At 38.5% G+C, this 25,556-nt stretch overlaps 1 long non-coding RNA gene across 2 annotated transcripts in view; it reads left to right on the forward strand.

The window, feature by feature from the left end:
• Positions 1-25,556, forward strand: part of LOC139705381 (uncharacterized) — a 63,715-nt gene that overhangs the window by 29,257 nt on the left and 8,902 nt on the right. Inside the window, exon 3 of one of the 2 annotated variants that reach the window (XR_011707251.1) lies at positions 24,970-25,097. This is a non-coding gene — a long non-coding RNA (uncharacterized lncRNA). Of the gene's footprint in view, positions 1-24,969; positions 25,207-25,556 lie in introns of those variants that run through there. The other variant, XR_011707250.1, reaches the window with a different exon arrangement.

A 25,556-nucleotide genomic window follows, 5' to 3' on the forward strand; every position in this document is an offset into this window, starting at 1 on the left:
TCCGCCGAGAACTAAACAATAAATATTAAAATTTCTCTCTCTCTCTAAAAAATAAAAAAAAAAAGAGGGACACAAAATTTGTATAAATTTGGGCCCCATAAAACCTGGATCTGCCTTGTTCCATACCTCACTCTCATGTGGTCATACTCAGTGGCAGCAGTCATAGGACTTGCATAGTGAAGATCTGCATGCTATAATGGGGGGGAGGAGACGTGGTTCTGCCACTTCTGAGTTGAGTGTGTTTCTTAACCTCTCTGAACTTCAGTTTCCTCAACTGTAAAGTTTGGACGATAATCTTTCACTATTAAGGGAGCATGTAGCATGGTGCTTGGTATATGATAGGCACTCAATAAATATTACTTCCCTTTTATCCTTGACCTCTCTCTTTGATGGTTCACAAATGATCTTTTTTTTTTTTTATTGGTTCTTTTCAGTTATACATGACAGTAGAGTTTGGGGTGGTGGTTCCAGGGATTGAACTCAGGATGCATTAGCATCCTGAACTTCATAAACCACTGTGCCTGGCTTAGAACTTATTTTGACATAAATGTAAAAGCATGGAATATAATTTGTTCTAATTCGGTCCCCAGTACTTCTCCTTCCCCTTGGCTGGTTCCTTCCCTTTACTGATATTTCTGCTATTTACTTGTAGTTTTTTTTTTTTTTTAACTAGTGTCTTACAAGCTTATCTTAGGTCAGGGACCAACATGAGGAAATATTTTGCCTTTTCAAAATGAATTTTGTTAGGGCTGGGGTTGTGGCTCAGAGGTATGGCACTCGCCTAGCATGTGTGAGGCCCTGGGCCATAAAGTAAAATAGAGACATTGTGTCCACCTATAACTAAAATATAAATATTAAAAAGTGAATTTTTTTCTAAGGGTGTTAGGAAGAAAGTTGGGGTTTCCCCTGTAATTCTTGTGTTTAGTAAGCCCTAGATAAAGTGAATCACCATGGTATATTCTGTGGGTATAAAGCAAAGAATGAAGTACTTCCATTAGCTATGAAGAGTACTGGGCCAAAAATATTTAAATCTCCCCCTCAAGTTCATTTGATACGGTGCAAGGATTACATTAGTCTGAATCACTACAGTTTTTCTACACAGCTTCATCTCTCAATCAAATGTATTAAAGAGCAAAGTCCTAGGCCAGGTGCTATATTTCCATGAACTGTAAGGGCTCTGGGAACTAGGGTTTACCTAGTGTCCCAATGGGGTGTCCTAATGAGCCATGTACTCTGGAACAGTACATTCTTTCCAATATGTGTGTGCCTCAGCCACATGCACACCTAAATCCCCTCTGTGGGGCAGGGCTAGGCACTGGGAACACCAAGCTGGCTCAGTACTGACTTAGACCTCTGACTAAGCAGAACAGACTACTTCATGTGATGAGCTCTTTGAGGGAAGGACCCAAGACTGCTTCTTTTGTGCCCACCAGGGCTAGTACATAGTAGTTGCTTGTCATATTTATTGAATTGATTTATTTTATTATCTACATTCAGCAGGAATAAAAAGAAAACCTTTTAAAGTGCCCAAAGGTTTTTTCTTATTGAAAACAAATTGCAGCTTTCGATTAATATCCATAATAATCATGTTTCTTTCCCTGCTGTTTTGGAGGAAGGGAACTCTTTTGAAATGGAGAATCAGGAACAGTCTACATACTTTGCCTGTAGGCTATTCCTTTTCTGTGTGAAAGAAACCAAATTGCTGCAAGTCCAGGGAAGTTGAAGAAGTTAGCATACTTGTAGAGCACTAGGAGACTGTTAGCTGAGTGAAGGCCAGTGTGTATTCTAACCTGCAGACAGAAACAAAAATTGTTCTGAGGTTACCTCTGTCTCCTCTTGGTGGCACAGATGACTGTTTTTTTTTTTTTAATATTTTTTAGTTGTAAATGGACACAATACCTTTATTTTATTCATTTATTTTTATGTGGTGCTGAGGATTGAACCCACTACCTCACATGTGCTAGGCAAGTGCTCTACCAATGAGCCACCTCTCCAAGCCCAGATGACTGATTTTTAATGAAGAACAATTGTTGGTTAAATAAGAAAAAGTCTGTAATATGTGTCACATTGAGTTGTACATTTACCTATTAACTGTTTAAGAAGCCTGTTTGCATATATTTTATCCATATTTTATTTGAGGTTGTCTTAGTTAATTTTCTGGCTTTCTAAACTATTGAGTTTAAATAAACTCACTCAGGTGTTGTCAAAGTGAACCTGCTTGATGGTTAACAGCTTGATGTCTAGACAAGGTTTACCCAGGGGCAAGTCTGTTTGGTTTCCATGTGTTCGCGTGTGCACACAGCCACCCCACCCCCAACTTGTTTGTTTGAACATATCCATCAATGCCTGGGGCATACCAGCCGGGTGTGTTGAGCACTTAGGATGTAAGGCAGGCATGATCTTGTCCATCTTGAAGCTTCCAGTGTCCTGGGGATGAAGCTAGCTGCCACACCTTTAATTTAGGTATTGCAGGGGACACAGGGTTACTGTGAAGCTTCCAGCATTGTTTCAGAATGACTTGCCTTGTGACTTCTTTATGATTACTCACCAGGGACAAGATGGCCTGCAGGTTGCCACTGAGACAAATGTCCTATTCATTGCCTTCTGGGCCTCTTAAATCTTGATCTAGCAATTAAGTATATACAAGAACAGAAAAAGTTTAAGAGAATGATAATCTCTTAAATAGCTGCATTTTAAATGCCAATTTACAAGTGGAGTAAAATAGTTAATGGAATGAATTGATGATTTTCAAGTTCTTAACAATAACTACCTTTAATTGTCATTTTGTCTATGGACAAAGATTGTAGGGATGGATTTTAATTCTGGCTTGAAAATAGTATTGAAATAACACCTGTCTTATTCTGTGAAATTTTTAGTGCTTAGGTATTTGGAGACATGGAGATTTACTCTTCATATATTCCGGAACATTAGTTGTTTCGGACTGTGGCTGGCTATAGCTAGTTGAATAAAATTCCTGCAGTTCATCCATTCTTCTCCTACCAGCAGGTGTCATTATGGAAATATGAAAATACTGTAAATTCCAAAGTTGTAGGAACTGGCTGTGAGAAAGAGAAGTAGCAATTTGAATATTAAAACACAACAAAAAGTAAAGAAATCGTTTGACAGAAACCAAGGATGGCATGTTTAATTACTAATTTGGCAACGTTCTACAATACAGCACAACTGACACAGTATTTCAAGGCATATACTTAATTTATTTTAATTAGAGTAAGCAATACTACTAAGACCCACTCTAAGCTCATAGAAGGGTCTCAAAAGAAGAGTAAGATGTAATTCTTATCTTTGAGGAATTCACATGATGTGGGGGTCAAGGGGGAAGGATGCATTTGTGAAATAATTAGTTCATAGAATGAATCAGTCTTTCTTTTTAACATGCGAGATTGAAGAATGTGATAAAAGCTACAGAAATTCAGCCAGGGAGACGGGGACTGTTGTTGATTTGGCTTAATCAAGATATAATTTTGACATGTTGTAAGTATGAAGAGCTTCAAAATGAATTGGTAGCGTGATAGTTCATTCTTTCTTTTCTTGTTAACTGCCATCACCTCTCTCCATATATCCAAAATAAAAACTGTAAGAAGTATCTATTATATATGTATCAGAGGATAATAGATGTAACAGTTTGTGATGATTAAGTCTTTCTACAAATGAAGGTTAATATCGATCCTCGGGGCCTTACCCCAAGAACCTGGATAAAAGAGTATTAGTGTGCTAGATCAGAGACAATGTTTCGTCTACCCCTATTTTTCCCTTCTAGACTGTGAGATTTTTCCAAGACATAGGATATGGGGCATTCCTCTTTGAGTTCCTGGCACTCTAATTCTGTACCTGGATTTGAGGTGAGCTTTCAATACATGTTTGTTAAATGACTTAATGAATGATAATATCACCAAAGGATAGGGTATTTGCAGTCTTTCATATATTATATTGATAGGATATATACATATGTTCACAAACAACCTCAGGTTGAACAATTCAGAAAAATGGGTTGAAGCTGGGTATAGTGGTGCATACCTATAATTCCAGGTACTCAGGAGACTGAGGCAGAAGGATGGCAAGTTGGAGGCCAACCCACATGATCTAATGAAATCCTTTCTTGAAATAAAATAGAAAGGGCTGGGGAGGTAGTTCAGTGGCAAAGCATTTACTTAACATGAACGAAGTCCTGAGTTTAATCCTCAGTACCACACACACACACACACACACACACACCAAAAAAAAAAAAAAAAAAAAGAAAAAGAAAGAAAGAAAGTAGGGTTGAAAAAACTGGTTGAAAACTTGATTGCATAAACCCTAATTTTTTTCTTTTGATTCCACTGTCCATATAAGGAAATAATATTTCAAAAATATTTTGTCAAACTATGATTCTAGGATATTGACCATGAGATCAGAACAACATCATACTTCCTCAAAATGGAAAGGTGCTTAATTTTAGACAGAAGGATATATGTAGTGTTCTTATGGAAATAATATGAAAATACTGTAACTGCTAAAAATACTTTTTCTCATGTCATTATCTTTTTTGACAACTTGTTTCTGTGTTAGTAAACAGTCTTTCTCAATGAATACTGTTCACTGCTTTTGCACTAATTCTTGCTGTAATTGAAGGCTACTGCTGATTTCCCAGCTGCCTTGTGGTGAGGCTGATGTCTTCAGCCTACCTTTGGTACTTTGCTCTAACTACACTTTGTTTCTGTCACTTTCTTACATCTCAGTTGCTTAGTGAATTCCACATTTTGATTTTTCTGTAGTCATCTCCAACTTAACATGTCAAAAAGGGAAGTGATCAATTTTTACCTAAAAACCATCTCCTCCTTTTGGTCATATCATTTCTTTCAATATTATCATCATTTTTTTCCATCCCTGAGGCGAAAACTTTGTTTTCTTTTGCTTAACTCCTTTTCTCATTCAATTGATACATCATTCTTTACTTCCTTTTGTTGCTTATGATAGCAATTATTGTCTTCCTTTTTTATTCCTATTACCAAGATACTAGATAAAGTAGTCTCCTGAATCATGCTGTAAGCAGTTTCTCTTTTTCCTCCATTAATGAATATGAATTTTTTTTTTTTTTTAGTTAGAATCATTCCGATATCAGTACCAAGACTAAACTTTTCATGAGAGCAGCTATGGCTCTTCCTGTCACACTGATTACCATTTTAACCCACCTCTGGATGCTTCTGCTACACTGTATACACTCTGTTCTCTGGTCTCTTGGCTCCGGTTGTATGGGGAAATCTAACTACCCAATCTAGTCATGCTCTCTTTGACTTCCAGAGTTAAAATATTTGTAGCAAAACACGTGTTGCATAACCATGATCATTTTAGCTGTTTTTATATGTACAGTTAAGTGGCATTAAATACTTTCACACTGCACTGAAACTATTACCCTCATCCCTATCCGGAACCTTTTCATCTCCCTAAACTGAAACTCAGTATCATGTCATTAAACATTAACTCTTCCTCTCCCTCCTACCCCAGGCCCTGGAAACCACCATTCTATTTTGTCTCTATGAATTTGACTACTCTAAGTATCTCACAGAAGTGGAAACGTATACTGTATGTATTTTTGTGCTTAGATTATTTTACTTAATTTCCTTAAGGCTCATGCATTGTGTACCAGGTGTCAGAATTTCCTTCTTTTTAAAGACCAAATAATATTCCATTGTATGTAAATACATTTTGTTTATATAATCATCCATTGAGGGACATTCATGTTGTAGTTTTTCCTCTTTTAATGTGTCCTGATATTTGCAAACAGATTAATTTTTCTGTACCTTACCTCAGTCATGTAACTTTACTGCAAATTGGTCATTCATTTGAATTAGTCATTCAAGGGCTGACTATTTGGCAAATTAGACTTCGAAAAGTTTCTAAATGTCTTCTTTCCCTTTTAAGAAATCAAAAAGAAGCATTTCCTTCTTTTTTAAAAATTGTTGATGGATATTTATTATATTTTATTTATACATGGTGCTGAGAATCAAACACAGTGCCTCTCACATGTTTGGCAAGTGCTCTGCCACTAAGCTACTACCCCAGCCTGGTATTTCCTTCTATTTTTAAGTATTATTCCCCTCTATTTGAACAATATCTTTATTTGTTTATATTTTTTTAGTTGTAGATGGACACAATACCTTTACTTTATTTATTTATTTTTATGTGGTGCTGAGGATCAAACCCAGTACCTCACACATGCCAGATGAGCACACTACTACTGAGCCACAACCCCAGCCCCTGAACAATATCTTTTAAAAATTAGTTTATTTTAATTAGGTATATATGACAGCAGAATGCATTTTGATTCATTGTACACAATTGCAGCACAACTTTACATTTCTATGGTTGTACATGAGATAGCGTCATACCATATGGGCAGTAGTGTATATACCTAGGGTAATGATGTCCATCTCATTCCACCATCTTTCTTGCCCCCATGCATCCTTCCTACCCTCCCTCCCCTTTGCTCAAAGTTCCTCCGTTTTTCCCATGCTTCCCCCCTCCCAGTTATGGATTGGCATCTACTTATCAGAGAGAACATTTGGCCTTTGGTTTTTTGGGATTGGCTTACTTCACTTAGTATGATATTCTACAACCCCATCCATTTACCTGCAAATGCCATAATTTTATTCTATTTTAATGCTGAATAATATTCCATTGTGTATGTATACCACAGTTTCTTTATCCATTCATCTATTGAAGGGCATCTAGGTTGCTTCCACAGTTTAGTTATTGTGAATTGACCTGCTATGAACGTTGATGTGGCTGCATTACTATACTATGCTGATTTTAAGTCCTTTGGGTATGGACTAAGGAGTGGGATAATTGCGTCAAATGGTAGTTCCATTCCAAGTTTTCTAAGGAATCTCCATACTTCTTTCCAGATTGGTTATACCAATTTGCAGTCCCACTAGCAATATATAAATGTGCTTTCCCTCCCCACATTCTTGCCAACATAGTCCAGAGACCCTGTGCCTAATAGAGGAAAAAGTAGACCCAAATCTTCATCATGTTGGATTAGGCCCTGACTTCCCTAACAAGACTTCTAAAGCGCAAGAAATAAATTCAAGAATTAATAAATGGGATGAACTCAAACTAAAAAGCTTCTTCTCAGCAAAAGAAACAATCAATTAGGTGAACAGAGAGCCTACATTTTGGGAACAAATTTTTGCCTCATACACATCAGATAGAACACTAATCTCCAGGATATATAAAGAACTCAAAAAACACCAAAAACAAAACAAAACAAAAACTCAAAACAACCCAATCAATAAATGGAGTAAGGAGCTGAACAGACACTTCTCAGAATAAGATATACATTTGATCAACAAATATATGAAAAAATGTTCAACATCTCCAGTAATTAGAGAAATACAAATCAAAACTACTCTAAGATTTCATCTCATGCCAGTCAGAATGGCAGCTATCAAGAATATAGACAACAATAAAGTTGAAAAATATCTTTTAATAGCTTTGTTGGTTTGGTCTTCAGTAGTAGCCTTCTTAAGTCTTATGATCAGAACCAGTAGTTTCTTATCAAATCAAAAGAAGCTAGTTAATGTGGGAAATCATAGAAAATTTTATAGATATGTTTTAAAATAAAACAGTCTTTCAGCCAATCATTTAGTGTAGGGTCTGGTATTTTCTTTGGCCTACTGCTTATAATCTTTCATAAATGATACTCACAATGAATCACTTATGATTTCCAATTTCAGTTTCTTTCTTTCCTTCTTCCTGACTTTTCTTCCTTCCTTCTTTCCTTGTTTCCTTCCCTCCTAGGGATTGAATACAAGGGCACTCTACCACTGAGCTACATCCCCAGCCTTTTCTGATTTGTATTTTATTTTTTTATTTTGAGACTTTAAGGTCTTGCTAAATTTCTGAATCTGGCCTCTAACTTGTGATTCTTTGCCTCAGCTTCCAGAGTAGCAAAGATGTGTCATTTCCAGAGTAGTAGGTGTGTGTCACTGTGCCCACACCATTTCATTTTCTAAACACAAGAGCAAAATTCTAAGACACTTGTGAGATGATGAATGCAAAATCTTTGTGTATTTTTTATATTTCTTTGTCATTAACAGTTGCACTCATAGTCAATTTTCTTAGAAACTCATCTTTATTGATTCTTTACAATAATGTGACCCATGTTTTTGAAGCAACATAACTCTTTGTGGTCATACATCCTCAAATAACATAATATTTAGTTGAATTATATGATTATAATAAATACAAGTGGCATAAATTTACTACCAATTGACTCTTGGTAACCTTACCATTCAGTTGGTAGGTGTTGAAGGTTACGGGCTTGAGGAAGAGGCTGCTGACCATGTGTACTGTTACGTTATGTTTTCCTGAGGGCATGGGGAGGACCAGGTAGATGTAAAGTCATTTAGTACAGGTTGTTTTGTTTGTCCTTGTTCAAAGCTGTGTTCTTGCTGGCAGGAATTGAGATAAAATTGGTATGGGGTAACTGCACGAATATCACAGGTTCAAATGGAAGGAACAGGAAACATTTATATTTGATATAAATTTGCATTGATGGATCAGAGATCCAGCACCTGTGGGAATGAAGGTGGAGAGAATGATGAAGAAGCTGGGTTTTAGATTCTCACAACTTGCAACTTTATCTCTGGGCAGATGGATCATCTCTGCCAGGAACTCCACTCCTCTGGCCACATGGATACCTGGAGTGCAGTTCAGTGCTGCAGCCCCCTCCAATGGAAGTCCCTTGGTGTGCTTCTGGTGACAATCCACCCTTTGGCCTGCCCTTGCCCTCCATATAAAAGTGTGCCAGGGGCATCCTGTCAGGGTCTCCTCCACTTACTTCTTACAGGTGTGTGGGATCCAATTGGTGGTGGTAGATGATCGTGATGGTGGGGGGTTGGGGAAGGCAGGTCTCAGGCCTCCATGCCTCTGCATTGTATCTAGAAATTCCTGTACATTTCTGACAGTGGACACGCCCTCACTAGTTTCTACTATTGACATAGGTTTTCCCTTCTGTTTATGTCCATTAGTAATTTCGCTGGAAATACACAGAAGAGGGCTTGGAAACCTGTCATTGTTTATCCCAAGCATCATTCCTTTGCACTTTAAATTTGAGGTTCTTGGGCTGGTTTGCACACACTTTTTCCTCTGCTATGAGCAGATGACCAGTGAACTATGAGCTAGAGTTAGGCAATTAGCATTTCTATATTTCTCAGTAAGTTTTTCCTAATCAAGATTCAAGGCAATGGAATAACAATACTGGTAAGTTATTTTGCACTGTTGCTTTATGGTTTCACCATGATTCCTTGCTTCATTTAGTGAAATAAATAGCCTATTTGTGGGTGCAGGGGCTTGGAACATAGCACATGATGATAAGAAAGGAGATACCCTCTGTTTTCAGAGGGACTCCCTACTTGGAATCCTGGACTGGTACTTTCTGAGCATCCACTGTGTCTCAGCATTGCCTCAGGCAGGTATAGTTACACTGGCACAATAGCTTGGTCATGCTCACTGTTATTTTTATTTTCAGGTGAAAAGTTTTTGACGGAAAAGAAAAATAGACCAAATGAACAACGTCAAGGAGAGCCAGTAACCTAGGCTCAGTCTTAAGGATAGCTTCCAGAAACTAGTGGCTAGATTTTAGCGTCTATCAACTTGTTTCCTAACTGCCTGAATCTGCAGTGTCACAGATGGGCACATTTTTGCTCAATCATGGCAAAGATGAATTTTGTGGCTTTGGAATGATGTTTTCTTCATTTGCTTAACCACAGGCAGAATAAGGTCTTCTGGAGAAATGGAAAATGGATGCAGGCATCTTTCTTCCATCAGAAGATGAAATGGATCCTTCATCTGTCTAACCACATACCACCCTTGCATCATGTTAGCTCATATTGAAACCTTATAGACCCTGTCTTCGATCTCTGAACTCGAAAATCTCTTGTAATACTACAAATTACTCTCATTGCTTCCTTTTTTTTTCTTAGCTGTAGTGAATAATCCAAGAGTTCTCAAATTTCTGTTCTAAAAACGTCCCTCCTGGGATCCGTGGTGAAAATGAAGCGTTGGTTGTTTTACCACTGAACACGGCGTGAACTCGGTCCCTGCTTTGGCTTTGGAAGCTCACCATATCTGAGGCACTGCTCCCGACCTGCAGCTGGGCCGAAGTCTTCTCTTGTTTTCATTGCCTGCAGGGCCCGGAGCCTCTGACTGCATGACGGTGGAGTAAGTGGTGTGACCCTCTATTAGGAAAAGCTCACACCTACTCCCCCCATTGAGGCAGTGAGTCTTCATAAAAGAGGTACTGGAAACATCTCTCTTTAAGCCAGCCTGGCGTGATAAATCCTTAGCAGAATGTTGTGCACATATTAGACAATCAGTAAGTGTTTGTTGAATGAATTCACAAATGTAGCCTGGCCAGTGGTCCTGTTATTCCTACCCAGCCTTCCTGGTAGCAGCCTCCATTTCTCCTGAGATGGTCATTCTTAATTCCAGTCCTCTCATTGTCACTGTCCCATCTTTGCTCTGCCTTTTCTCTAACCCAGGAGAAAAGCCAAGGGCTACTCTGTGGATGAGCCTGCCCGGCTGTGCTGGGCTGATGGCAGTTGCGGGGACAGAGAATGATTGGGAAGGATGCTTCTGAACCAGATCCATAAACAGCTCCTCTCAGATGCAAGCCTCAGTCACCTGCCTCTGCCTGTCATGTCTTTATGCTAGGACAGGGGTGATGGTCATAGGTGACCAAAGCACTCTTAGAAAAGTGGCTGCTCACAGTTCCAGCTGTTTTTTGATGCTTTATATGCCCATGTGTTTAGAGTTCCCTTTGTTCACACACATCTCCTTATTCTAGCATCCTTTGGATGAATCACTGGAACTGGGAAATATCCTCCTCTAACTCCTCAGCTTTTAAAAACATGGCATGTGTCTATTACAATTGTCATTTCTGCACTTCACATTGCCAAAACTATCTGTTAAGTCAGTGGAAAAAAGGCTGTGGTTTTTCTTAGTTATTTTCTTCAATTAACCTCTTCTGGGACAGTGTCTACTCTGGATGCAATTTCTTCTTTCCTCACCTTTAGGTTAACTCCAAGGATCTAAGGAAAAAAAAATAATTTCTTTGGACTTTAAGCCAAATGTATTTGCTAGTGAGGCCAAACATCTGAACAGATTTAGAGTGAATGATACTGAGTATTCAGTTCCAGGGTGAAGTCCTCCACTTCTTTCCCGTGTTAATTTTTTTCCTCTTTAGAATAGAGTCAAGTTATATAAAATGCATGTTTAGTTCTTTAAAAAATATTTTTAGTTGTAGATTGACATAATACCTTATTTTATTTATTTCTATGCAGTGCTGAGAATCAAACCCAGTGCCTCACATGTGCTAGGCAAGCACTCTACCACTGAACTACAACCCCAGCCTGTATGTTTAATTAAAAAGCATATTTTTATAATATAAATATTATTTTCATAATATAAATATTATTTTCATAATTTTGTAAATATTTTGATAACTTTGCTTTCTACTCCAACTAGTGAGTGTTTGCCCTGGAGCATGCCGGAGAGGGCAGAAAAGATGCTTCTGTTGCCTTGATTGCCTTCATCCCACGTGCTGCTTAGAGTGTAAACTTTTCATGTGCTCAGTGTGATGCTAATGTTTAGCAATACAACATACTATTGTTACTATATAGTTTTTAAAAGGAAGTGAGGTTCTGCTGTTGATCAAAGCCATAGTTACCTATTCCAACTTTGGAGGCAAATCTGGATGTGTTGGACCTGAGAGATGGTGTGTCTACAACTCAGTGCCTGCCTTAATGGATTTTCAAGGGTAGTTTTGAAGATATGTAATATCTAAGTACTGACATTAGAATTGAACTGTCTTCTTTTGTTGGGAGGATACTGGGGATTGAACTCAGGAGCACTCAACCACTGAGCCATATCCCCACCTCTATTTATTTAGAAATTGTATCTCACTGAGTTGCTTAGCGCCTTGCTGTTGCTGAGGCTGGTTTTGAACTTGATATCCTCCTGCGTCAGCCTCCCAAGCCTCTGAGATTACAGTTGTGCACCACCACGCCCAGCTAGAATTGAACTGTCTTCTAAGACAATATGCCACAATTGTATCTGATTCTTCTTTATGGTGCCTTTTGTAACAGGTCATTCACACTAATTACATTATGCATCTAGGCCCCCCCCCTTTTAATTTAAAATATTTTCTTGTATTCTTAGGTGATAAGAATATAGTTTAAGCTGGTATTTATTACCTCCTCTACAGGTGGTGTATAGTATAGGGATCTATATAAACGTACTACTGATTTGGAATATTGTGGAGAAAAGTATATCCATATATGAAGCCAAAAATTCTAACACATTCCAAATTGCTTTTTTTAGAGTTAATTGATGAATGCTGTATGTATGTCACAAGATTCCGAGTCATAAAAATAAGGTAAAACTTCTGAACATCACACACACACACACACACACACACACACACAAAACCAAAAACCACCAAAACTCAATTTTCCCACTGTTCCTGATAATGACCCTTCAGTTCATTGCGGTTGGTAGGTTGTTATAGGAAAATTCTGTGCTGACTGGGCATTGGGAAGACATTGTAGTCTGAGATGGGTTTTGTCTAATAAAGTGTAACCCACATAAAGCTGGGAGTCCATACCAATAGAGTCTCTGTAGTACAACATTCAAAGACACAACGGTCCAACTTGAAAAACTGCAAAGAATGACATAAATATTTGCTGTATATTTTAAAAATATTTTTTAGTTGTAGTTGGACACAATATCTTTATTTTATTTATTTATTTTTATGTGGTTCTGAAGATCAAACCCAGGGCCTTGCACGTGCTAGATGAGCGCTCTACCGCTGAGCCACAACCCCAGCCCTGTACATTTTATTTTTAAGGGATTTTTACATGGGTTTTCATATAGTAAAACCATACAGAAAACTTTCTAGCATTTTTCTTGTCACCTCTTTCCTTCTTTCCAGTTTCCCACTCATGATAACTGCATATGTCTCTCTTGCTCTGCCTGGAGGGGCACCTTTCTTTGGTAGCTCTCCTGTCCTGCACTTTCATACCTGTCACAGACTTTCCCTGGTATATACTGTCTCCTGAAGCATGTTCTCTCTAGCCCTGGTTGATCTTCTGGTGAGCACAAGCCACCCTTGTTCCAGAACTTTGGTGAACACATTTTTCATATCAGTATGAACATTTTACTCTTTTTTGCCCTTCATCTCGGCTCCAGACATATTGCTTCCTCTTACTTTGCTATTATGTGTTCAGTCATAGCATCTAAGACCCTGCAATCCAGGGCAGTCTGCATTCATTAAATCAGGCAGGGCTCCGGGAGGGGAGGTAAACTGTTACCCTTGCAATCTGTACCGGACGGTTGGTCCAGAGTCACACTCTCACTTCTCCTCTTTGTTCATCCTGAGAAATGAAGTTGTTTAAAACTACCTGCTTCCAGAAGGCTGTATGAAGGAAGTGGGTTGAGGTGCAAATGGCCCTGGCTGAAGATGGCAGCCCTGATCAGGTGATGGTGGTGATGTGGCTAGTTCTTTTCAAGCGTGGGTGTGGCTTCTATCCAAATCATTCTTTGAGTTATTGCTATGCAACAGGAGCAGGACAAAGTGCTGTGGTTCTGGGGACAAGGATAATGACTAAGATGACTTTCTATGTCTTTATTCTTTACACAACTTTGATATAAAGTTTATAGAAGTATCTGCACTAGGGGTCTCTAGAGAAACAATACAGTAGGAGACATCACATATCTATGCATATAAATAAATTTATTACATGAAATTGACTCACATCTTGTGGAGCCTGACAAATCTCAAGATATGCTGGGTGAGTAGCAGGGATGGAGACCCAGAATTGCTGGTAGTGTAAGGTTTAGTCTGAAAGGCAGCAGGTCTAATACCCAGGAAGAGCTGATGTTTGAGTCAAAGTCCAAAGGCAGGAAAAGACAGATGTCCCAACTCAAGACAGGCAGAAGGAATTTTCTCTTGCTCAACCTTTTTGTTCTATTTAAGCCTTCAACTGATCAGAAGAGGCTCATCTATGTTAGGGAAAATGACCTGCTTTATTCAGTGTACCAATGTAAGTGTTAATGTCATCCAGAAACACTTTTACAGATACATTCAGAATGATGTTTGATCAAATCTCTGGGCATCCCATGGGCCAGTCAAGTTGACCCATAAAATTAAATGGTCACAACATCCATGAAAAGTGTAGGAACATGTAAGTTACAACTCAGTTTCCATGTATATAGTTAAGTATCACTTGATGGATACAATTGTGTTTCTACAGTTCACTGAGGGGTAAAGCTTGAGGAAATTACAATAAAGTGATTTATTTTGGGTACTTTCTTCAAAGAATTATATTGATCTCTAGATCTCCTTTCCTTTGCTTCATTTAACTCCTGGGGTATACTCTTTGTTTTTCTGTCCTTGGCATTAGGAAATGATATGATAGTATTTTCTCTCTTCTATGAAAAAATGATGTCCTTTTTTTTAATTTTAATTTTTTTTAAGTTATAGTGGACACATATCCTTATTTTATTTTTATGTGTTGCTGAGGATTGAACCCAGGGCCTCATGTGTGCTAGGCAAGTGCTCTACCTCTGAGTCACAATCCCAGCCTGTGATGACCTTTTCTCTTGGTAAAAGATGCTTCTATCTGCTCAGTGAAATCTCTAACAGCTCTGCCTACTTGAGGAGGAACAGGCCAGTGTTTCTGCTTAAGTGACAGCTTAAACAAACACTGTGGTCAGCCCTTCCTCCCCATGTTTTAGTCAGCTTTTTCACTGCTGACTGAAAGATCTGACCAGAACTATTTTAGGGGAGGAAGAGTTTATTTGGGGGCTTACAGATTCAGAAGTCAGTCCATAGACAGCAGGCTCCATTCCTCAGGGCTTGAGGTAAGGCAGAACATCATTGGCAGAACAGTATGGCAGATGGAAGCATCTCACATGATGCTCAGAAAGCAGAGAGACTCCACTGACCAGATACAAAGTATATACCCCAAAGCCATGCCCCCCAGTGACCCACCTCCTCCAGCCACACTCTTCTCTCTTCAGTTATCACTCAATTAATCCCATCAAGGGATTAATCCACTGATTGGGTTAAGGCTTTCATAACCCAATTGTTTCTCCTCTAAACCTCTTGCATTGTCTCACACATGAGCTTTGGGGGGACACTTCACATTCACACAATAACACCCCATTAGATCCATCTAACTTGGATTGTCCCAGAGAAGCCCACTGGAGCTGACTCACCTTAATAAAATGGCTTTTGGGTGTTTGAGAATAAGCTCTCAACACATTGTAGTTTGGTCCATTGGTGGAGTTATGCAGAACAGAGCCTGGGGAAATATCCTTTGGTAGAAAGAGCCCTCTAGGCAGGGGGCTCTTTCTCTTGGAGTTGGCTTATTCAAGAGAAATGGAGATGTAGCTCCTAATTTTCTTAATCCAATCAAATGGGAGACAGAACATACAATAATGGTATACTTCTCTGTCATATCTTCGCAGATATTGACTGCTCAGTTACTGGTCCAAAGGAAAAACTTGTGACTTGCTGGGGATCTAGCTTAATGGTAGATCACTTGCCTAGCATGTGCAAGGCCCGGGGTTTGATCCCCAACACCACATTAAAGCAACCAACCAAACAAAACACAAAGAAAGACCTGAGATAAAGACTGGCTTTACTTGAAGTTGGAGATCAATTCTTATTGCTCAACTCTGTGCCTTCTAATCACAGTACCTACTCGGCCACCGGTACTCCCCTGTCCATTTCCCTTCCTCTTGTTTGGGGTTGGTGTCTGGTACAAGTGTGTCCTAGTTGTTCCAGACCCTGTCCTGGACTCTTCTTCACTTCTTTCCCTCCAGCTTCTCATAACTGAAGTTAGTTTTTCTTTGGACTGTACTCAGCCTTTTGGACTGATGAGATTTTCAGCTTTTCCTAATCCCTGACTCCTCTCTAGCTTTTCTCATGTCTAGGTCCTCTAGGTAGCTTAGGTAGCTAGGTCCTCTTCCAACCTCCATCTGATTTTTTAAAACTCTGCTGTTTACTGATGCTAGTTTTAGAACCAGAAAGCTCACTTTATGGTGACTTAGAAAACAGTATATAATTGTTTAATTCCCAGGTTATTTTCTTATCAGACTTATTATTCAGTTCAGAGTTTTGCTCCTGTAAGAAGTTCATAGTAAATCTCTAGGGAAAATGCAAAATTTGCAACTAATAAAAACAGCTTCTAACATGGATGGGGTGCAAGGCTAAGCAAAGGGGGAAATTGAAATTTGAGAAATAGAGAATGCCAATTTTGGAATATATGCCTTTTAGGTGATCTGTCTATCTGGTAAACTCCCACCATTTTAAGGGCAGATGGGAGTTTGTTGACAAAAGGGTCAATTGATTAAAACATAGGTGATGAAGCCTAGTAGTTAGCCCTGAGTAGGTATCAGATCACTTAGGTCAGGGATTCCAGCAAAAGGTTTTTCCTTGAAAGTTTTCCAAATGATGAAACATTGTTGGAGTTGAGTGAAAGGTGTTTTTTTTTTTTTTTTTTTGTTTTTGGTAAGAAAACTCTTCATAGAAGGAATTAAGAATTGATTATCCTCATATAGTTGAACTAGGTTTTTTTCACTAACAATAAAATATGGTATCTGCTTGCATTGTTTTTTTTACCCTGGGACCAATACAATGTAGTCATTATTGGTCATAAAGCACTCTAAAAACAAATTAATTTGTAAAGCTTATTTTGACAAGAAGTAAACACAGAGGTAAAGCATAGTTTGTGTATTGCTGTAATCATGGCACTCTTGGGCATAATTTATACAGAAAGAAAATAAAAGAGCAAGTGTAACTTCCTAGCTGATTGCCTGTAAAGGGCTTAATTGAAAACAGTTTTCTGCTTTTAAAAATCGATTTATTTTAAATGTGCTTTTAAAAACAAAGGTCGTATTGATAACCATTTTAAGTATATTATCTCAATGTGGGATTTCAGTAAAAGGTCAAATCTTGTAGAAGTATTTTTGGTATGACTCAGTTCTGATCGCAGATAAACTTTATCAGGAAAATGAAATGAGTTGAACATTGTCAAGTCTGAGCTCTTGTTTAAAGAGGCATCAATTGGTCCACCCCCCTACAAATAGAGACTTTAAGAACTTTGGTTGAAAAAAAAAAAAGAAAGCAAAACAAAATGGTATTGTTTTTAGTTTTCTTTACACAAGTTAATACCATATTAGAGGGGGAGAAAGGCACTGGCTATTTTTCGCTAGAAATGTGTGTAATTTTTCCATTGTGGATAGATGATTCTGATCTTTTTGCTTGATGTGATTTGCATTTTTTCAACTTCTTCAATTAAAGAACTTTTTTAGCCAGGCATGGTGGCTCATGCCTTTAATCCCAGCAGCTTGGGAGGCTGAGGCAGGAGGATCCCATTTTGAAAGCCAGCCTCAGCAATTTATACAGGCATTAAGCAATTCAGTAAGACCCTGTCTCTAAATAAATACAAGAAAAGGGCTGGGGATGTGGTTCAGTGGTGGAATGCCCATGGGTTCAATCCCTAGTGCTAAAAAACAAACAAACAAACAACAAAAAAAAAACTTTTTAAATTTCAGAAATGCTAATGTAGGGCTTTTAATTGAATGTTTACTTCTTGTTTGGTAGTTTATTCTCAGCCCCAAGTCTGCTTTACCTCCAAAGGATCTCTGACTTGCTTTTTTCCAGGATCTAGTATAAGACCTACAATTAGTTCATTGGCTGATATTCATGCGCCTGGTCAGAGTAGGGCATGCTCCATGTAGGGCAGGCTTTGCTGATAGGCTATGACTCAGTGCCCACAAATGTTTAGTCATTCAGCTTCTTTCCAAGGAAGAAGCTCAATCCATCAAATAATTAACCTTTGCTGGTCCAGATGCTCATCAGAGACAGGGGAGAAGGAACCTTCTTTTCTCTTTCCTTCTCAGTCCAATGGCTTGCCCTAACTCTTTGAATGACACCTGCAGTATGGACTAAGGAAGACTGAGTGGTCCTCAGGTTCTCAGAAAGCCCCATCTGGTGAAAGTTCTGAGCAAACCCAAATACAGAATTACAATAGGGTTATGTCTCGATGAACATGTTGCAGTGTGAAAATAAGATATCTTAAGTTGCAAATGCATTAAATACATCCAACCTTCCCAACATCTTAGTTTAGCAACACTATACATTGCAGAGTGTAGGTTTTCCCCCCTTGTGACCATGGGGCAAACTGGGAGCGGTGGTTACTGCTACTCATCAGTGACATAATAGACCATGGGGCTGCATACTGCTGGTCTGGAAAAAAGACCCAGATTCAAAATTCAGAGTAGGATTTCTACTGACTGTAGATCACTTTCTCATGATCATACCATTGTTGAAAAATTGTAAGCCGGACCATTGTAAAGTCAAGAACCGCCTGTATTAAGTAGGAAAAGTCTCTTGTTTCTTATTTTTCCCCTACAGTGAAACCTTATTAACAATGGACTTCATTGTCTTTACCCAGTTTCCTGGTCTTGCAGGGTTGCTTAGTCAGTGTGATGGCCGATGGGGCCCGGATGTCCAGCAGCAGCTAGGACCTCCAGGCCTCACCCCTTTTTACACCCCCAGCGGTAGTCTTTCTGAGAAATACAGGCTCTTCCTGCATTTCTGTCTCATGCTCTGGCAAAGAAACACCCAACTTGGCTCTTTTCCATTGAAAATCGTCCTTCTTTGTCTTTCCACTTTGTCTGTGGTGTGAATTGGGGTTAGCATTATTGAACTGAGCTGTGCCAGAGTGCTACCAGCTTGCCCATTCTCCATTACCCAATTCTTCCTTGCTAGCAGCACCCAGATTTTGTTCATATATTGGCAGCAACATGTCCAGCCCTGGCAGTGAATTTTGACAAGTCGAGGCTAATTAGGATATCTTTTATCAAGGATAACTATAGCTCCTTTGCCTCTAGAGGTGGCTAAGTATCCTAATTCTTACCAGTAAGATTTAAGCAGTGGAAGTCCACTGGGAAGAAGTGGGGGGACAGGAGGAGTCAGATTCCTGGGAAAGCTTTTGTGTTCCTGGTAAAAGGGCAGAGAAACTGCTGTGCTTCTTGCCCTTACATCTTAGTTTGAATGTAAATGTATTTCCTGGAGCTGGGGCAACCATTTTGTGACCATGACGTAACAAGCCTGATTGCTAGTTTATGTGAAGGCAATAAATCTCCACCCACATAAGTTACCACCACTGAACCACTGTTTGGCACAGAATTTCTAATTGAGGCACACTAAAACTCAGATATGCAAAGAAAATATAATTTATATAATTTCTTTTGTAATAGGTCTCATCTTTTTCCTGAGTCTTCAAAGTTGTAAATGGTGGTAGTTGATATCTAGCAATGAAGTATTGAAAATTTAATTATAAATTAAATTGATAATTTAATTTATTTTGAGGCAATGGTCCAATTGTTCAATATCCCCTCCAATTCCTTTGTACTTACCTAAGATGACATTTGGGGAAAATGAATGGGGTTCTTAAGGAGTGGCATCATCTAACTGGCTTGCACTGGTTTACCAAAGCTCATTGTTAAATTCTTGGGAATTTAACAAATTAGCTGCTAAACTCAACCATTATTACAAACTAAGTTATATAAACTTACAGTACTAAAGTGGTAGTACTCAAAATTTATGACTTTTTACTTACTGGACTACATTTTGCTATCATCCATGCAATCGAAGTATCTTGTATCTGTTGTATCCGTAAGTGGAAATACTATATAATGCTGCAGTGAACATGGGAGTGCAGATGTCTCTTCCAGAAACTGACTTCATTTCCTTTGGACATATACCCAGTAGTGAGATTGCCGGATCATATAGTAATTCTAATTTAAAGTTTCTGTGGGAACTTTCATACTTTTTTCCACACTGGCTATACAAATTTGCACTTCCACTAACAGTGTGCAGGTATTCCCTTTTCTCCCTGTCCTTACCAACACTTCTTGCCTCTTGTCTTTTTGATAATAACCATCCTAATGGATATGAAGTAATAGTTCATTGTGGGTTTAATTTGCATCTCTCTACTGATTCATGATTTTGAGCATTCTCTATCATAAACCCGTTGGCTATTTATATTTCTTCTTTTGAGGAATGTTTATAAAATGCCCCCTTTTCAATTGAAAAACCCCTCTATTTTTGTTCCCCCTCAAACTTTACCTTACAATTTCTCACTTTGAGATTTAGACCAAAGGCAAAGAAACCACGATATACTATTTGTCCCCCTGATTATGTCTTCTTTTTTATTTCTCATCAGTCACCATAAGTTGGAAAGGTTTCCATTTATCTTCCCTTGTCTTTGTAGGAACGATTTCTAAGACATATCCTTCTCTCTGGCAGGAGTTGCTGTTTCCCCTTCTCTGAGGACATACTGGTAAAAAGGCTGTAAAGAATCTGATTCACAGGGACAATAAATTAAATCAAAAGCTTATTTTAATATCTCTATACTTATATTTTTATATTTCTAAACTTATATACATGTATATATCTATATCTATACCTACCTATCTATCTATCTATCTATCTATATATATATATATATATATATACTGAAGATACTTTTTTATATATGCTGAAAAAGCACCAAGCATTTATCTTTTTTTTTTAAACAAAACCATTTATAATTTCTGCAAAGAAATTTGACCTATAAACTTAACAAAAATGTATAAAATCCACATTATGAGACTTACAAAATGTTGATAAAAAGAAAAGAAGACCTAAATACTTGGAAAGACATACCATGTTCATGAATTAAAATTTTAATATACTGAGGATGTCAATTCTCATCAAGCATTTATCCTAATTTCACTACCCTTTATACATAATGAATACTTAAAAAGGGACATTTTGCAATTAATAAAATCCTTGAATACTTTTTGGTGGCAGAAATAAATGTAGGGGGCTGGGGATGTGGCTCAAGCGGTAGCGCACTCGCCTGGCATGCGTGTGGCCCCGGGTTCGATCCTCAGCACCACATACAAACAAAGATGTTGTGTCCGCCGAAAAAAAAACTAAAAAATAAATATTAAAAAAAAAAATTAAAAAAAAAAAAAAAGAAATAAATGTAGGGATAGGGAAGAATATGATGGCATTTTAGAAGTCAACAAAGATGATTGTATGCACAAATTTCTGAACTCTGCCAAGACTATTAGCACTGCTCACCATTTCCATTTTCAACAACTTTCTCAGTGCCTCTACCATCTGTGGTCTGCTTTATCCCAGTCCCACTCTTGATCATTAATGCTTAGGATGTTTCTACCTCTTCAGTTGTATTTAAAATTTTACTCATATATAATAATAGTTTTTTATTTCTTGTTACAAATAAAAATTCAAGTGTGTTTTAGAAAATACAGATAAACATAATAAAGGTCATGTACAATCCGTTGCCTAGAAAAATTATCTATTATCATTAACCATTCTTCTGCAAATTACTTTAAATAGCTATATAGTAAGGTCACATTCACTTTTATCAATTATATATATCAATTTAGTTGGTTTAATGATAACTTCAAAACCGTTAACTAACACTCAGAACCTCTTGATAAGTGATAGGGAAGATGTGTTTGTTAGCAAGGGCTTTCTGGTGTGTCTCAAATCATTCTCTGGATGTCTTTGCCGCTTTGTCTCTGGAACTTGGAAATCTCCCCTTTTTTAAAGCTTTGAAAAATCCTTATTGTCTTTTAGGGTCCACCAAATTTTACCTGTTAAGCCTCCTTCAAATTTCCTGCTTAGAGTACTCTTCCCTTTCCCTGAATCCCTTGTTACAGGTGTTGCTCATTTAGCACTAGGGATCTGACAGAGATGTTTCCAGAGAGGGTCTAGACTGCAGCCAGAGCCATCTTTGATCTTTCCTTCTTTGTGGCTAAAAACATGTAGAGGTTTTCCAGGGCAGCCTGATGGGACCACTTCCTTCATAATCCTGGTGCTTCTGATTGTCTTTGAGATTGTGAAGTGGCAAATGGAGCAACAGCAGCAACTGCAACACCCAAGGATACTTCCAGGGCTGTCAGGAGGAGTGCCAGACCCCTTACCTTCACTTTCTGCAAAGATCCAGATTGTGACTGCTATATTTGAGCTGTCTTGTGTGAGAAATTTGAAATTCATTAATGTTTGACTTGTGGTTATTTGGAAATTTTTTTTTAAATGATGGTACTTGATCTGTCTAAATACAATGGGGAAATTCTCCCTTCATTGTTTCATTGAGAGACTCCCAGCGTACAACTGTGCCTTCCTCACTGTCCTGGCTTATTTCTTCTCTCTCCACTCTGATGCCACAGTGCAATGTGCATTATTCCAGGCCTGGCCACCCTTTCACTCTGTTTCATCTAGCTGGAGGATCTCACTGTCTCATTGTGGGGTAGAAACTGATGTCAGCAGGAAGGAAGGACCTCTTGTCATTAAAAATTGTGTTTTTTTTTTTTTTTTAAAGAATGGAGTTGTACAGAGGGACATGCATACAGTCTAAAACTGACAAAATGCTTTAGAGCTGTAGTGTAACGCAGCCACTATGAATCCCTCTGTATGCTACAGATAAGGGAGCAGAAGCTCATTTCCTCTGCACATTTGGCCTCTAGACTTCTCTGTGTATAAAAGAGCCAAGGATTATTTTTTTTATATTTATATATTAAAAATTATTTTGATTAACAAGAAAAAGAGGGGCTGGGGTTGTGGATCATTGGTAGAGTGCTCGCCTAGTACATGTGAGGCACTGGGGTCGATCCTCAGCACCACATAAAAATGAAATGAAGGGCTGGGGATGTGGCTCAAGCGGTAGCGCGCTCGCCTGGCATGCGTGCAGCCCGGGTTCGATCCTCAGCACCACATACAAACAAAGATGTTGTGTCCGCCAAAAACTAAAAATAAATATTAAAAATTCTCTCTGTCTCTGTCTCTCTCTCTCTCTCACCTCTCTCTTTAAAAAAAATGAAATGAAGATATTAAAAAAAAAAAAAGAGGGCTGGGGTCGTGGCTCAGTGGTGAGCGCTTGCTTAGCACATGTGAGGCACCACATTAAAAAAAAATAAATTATCGCCCTTCTCGGTCTATTCCCTGAGGACCTTAAAAGAGCATACTATAGGGATACTGCCACATCAATGATCATAGCAGCACAATTCACAATAGCTAGACTTTGGAATCAACCTAGATGCCCTTCAATAGATGAATGGATTAAAAAACTGTGGCATTTATACACAATGGAGTATTACGCAGCACTAAAAAATGACAAAATCGTGGATTTTGCAGGGAAATGGATGGCATTAGAGCAGATTATGCTAAGTGAAGCTAGCCAATCCTTAAAAAACAAATGCCAAATGTCTTCTTTGATATAAAGAGAGCAACTAAGATCAGAACAGGGAAGAAGAGCATGAGGAAAAGATTAACATTAAACAGAGATGAGTGGGGGGAGAGAAAGGGAGAGAGAAGGGAAACTATGGAAATGGAAGGAGATCCTCATTGTTACACAAAATTACATGTAAGAGTTTGTGAGGGGAAAGGGGGAAAAAAAAACAAGGGAGAGAATTAAACAACAGCAGATGGGGTAGAGAGGGAAGATGAGAGGGAAGGGGAGGGAGGATAGTAGGGGATAGGAAAGGTAGCAGAATACAACAGTCATTAATATGGTATTATGTAAAAATGTGAATGTGTAACCGATGTGATTCTGCAACTTGTATTTGGGGTAAAAAATGGGAGTTCATAACCCACTTGAATCAAATGTATGGAAGATGATATGTCATGAGCTTTGTAATGTTTTGAACAACCAATAAAAATAAAATAAAATAAAATAAAATTAAATAAAATAAAATCTTAAAAAAAATAAATAAAGTAAAAAAAATGCCTATTAAAAAAAGAGAAGTGCTTAGCAGCAGAAAAAAGAGATGATTATAGAGTGTCTTTGTCCATTCTTGCTGCTAAAACAAAATGTCACAAATTTGGTAATTTATAAATAATAGGAATTTCTTACTGGGGTAAATCAAGATCAAGGTGCCACCTTATTGTTGTGTATTCCTATGGCAGAAGGGGAAAAAGGACCCTACTTGTGCCCTCAAACCCTTTTATGAGAGTACTAATCTCATCTGTAAGGGCTCTGTTTTTATGACCTCACCATTTAATAAAGGTCCCATCTTTAACATTGTTGCACTGAGATTTAAATTTTAACATGAATTTTGGAGAGACATAACTTTCAAATCATGGCACCCAGCCTATTTTAAAAATAAGGCCCAGAGATTTGATGATCACACAAGATTCTGGGATTCTGGGGATCCTGGGATTATTGCTGGAATGAAATCCCTCCTACCCTGACTCTCTATTCAGCTTTCATTATCTCACATAGCATCTCTTTAACTTCATAAATTAACTAACAAGACTTCAGCACAGTAGCTATTATTAGGATCATATCCACTTTCAGGATGAGGAAACTGAGGTGCAGATAGCTTGAGTAACTCAACTCAAGGTCAAACTCTTTGTAATCACTGGAAACAGCACTGTACTTACCCCCTGACCCCAGTAACTGTGTTTAATTCCCTGTGGTAGCACCTTACATATGTCCATGCTATAGGTTCAGAGAGATGAAGAACTTTGGATGAGAACTGGAGACTGGGTTTGACTTGCCAGGGAAGCTTCAATTACAGCCGTAGGATTGGAAGGTCAATTATGACAAGTTGAGGAATGAATGGGAAGTGAGACCGTAGAGGGTGTGTCATGACAAGGGGGCTTGACTGTAAGATGAAGGGAAATAAAGCCCGAGAGATGGAAGCTGTAGATGACTTTTTGTTGTTGTTGTTAGGAAGCTTTGTTATTCTAAGACATGAAACAAACTGGAAATGAGAAATGCAGAGGAAGAATGTTCAGGGCAGAGCTGAGGTTGGGGCTTTTAAATTTGTAATTTAGATAATCAGTTTTTTTGTTTTTTTTTTTTAATTCCCTGTCAGGGTCAGAACATTCAGAATTGGGGAGAAGAGAGCTGCTGCGGATTGTCAGAAAAAGCAGGTCAGAAGGACTGGACAAGAGGGCAAGAGAGAAGAAATGCTGACCGGAATGTCGTTGAAGTGATTCACCAGTAATGCTCTGTGTAATTCATGACCAAAGCTTTAGGACTTGTTATATGCAGGTCGATCTCATATTCTTTTACACTTTTGTCATGCTTAATGACAAAAGCATGCGTACATGTGCTTTTACATTAAACTACAAGAGTCCACTTTATTTTGCTTCTTAACTCCTTCTGCAAACTTTTGTCTATGGAAGGAGAGCCCTACTGAAGGGCATATGCTACCGTCATACTCACTCTGTGGCGGTGGGTGCAGGTTGATGGAAGGTAAAGGAAATGAGAATTTTTTTCCAGCCACCTGTGGGATCCCCAGGCTGCTGAGTCACTATCTCTAAGATGGGGGGTGGGTGGGGGAGGCAGCTTGTCTTTCAGTGAATGCCCAACAGTGACATCACAGAGAGAGAGGGAGTGTGTGCTTCGGCTCAGTCAGCCTGGAAGGGAAGCACAGGACCTAATTTTTATGAGGCTAGC

Source organism: Marmota flaviventris, chromosome 4, assembly GCF_047511675.1.
Source record: "Marmota flaviventris isolate mMarFla1 chromosome 4, mMarFla1.hap1, whole genome shotgun sequence".
Classification (NCBI taxonomy): domain Eukaryota; kingdom Metazoa; phylum Chordata; class Mammalia; order Rodentia; family Sciuridae; genus Marmota; species Marmota flaviventris.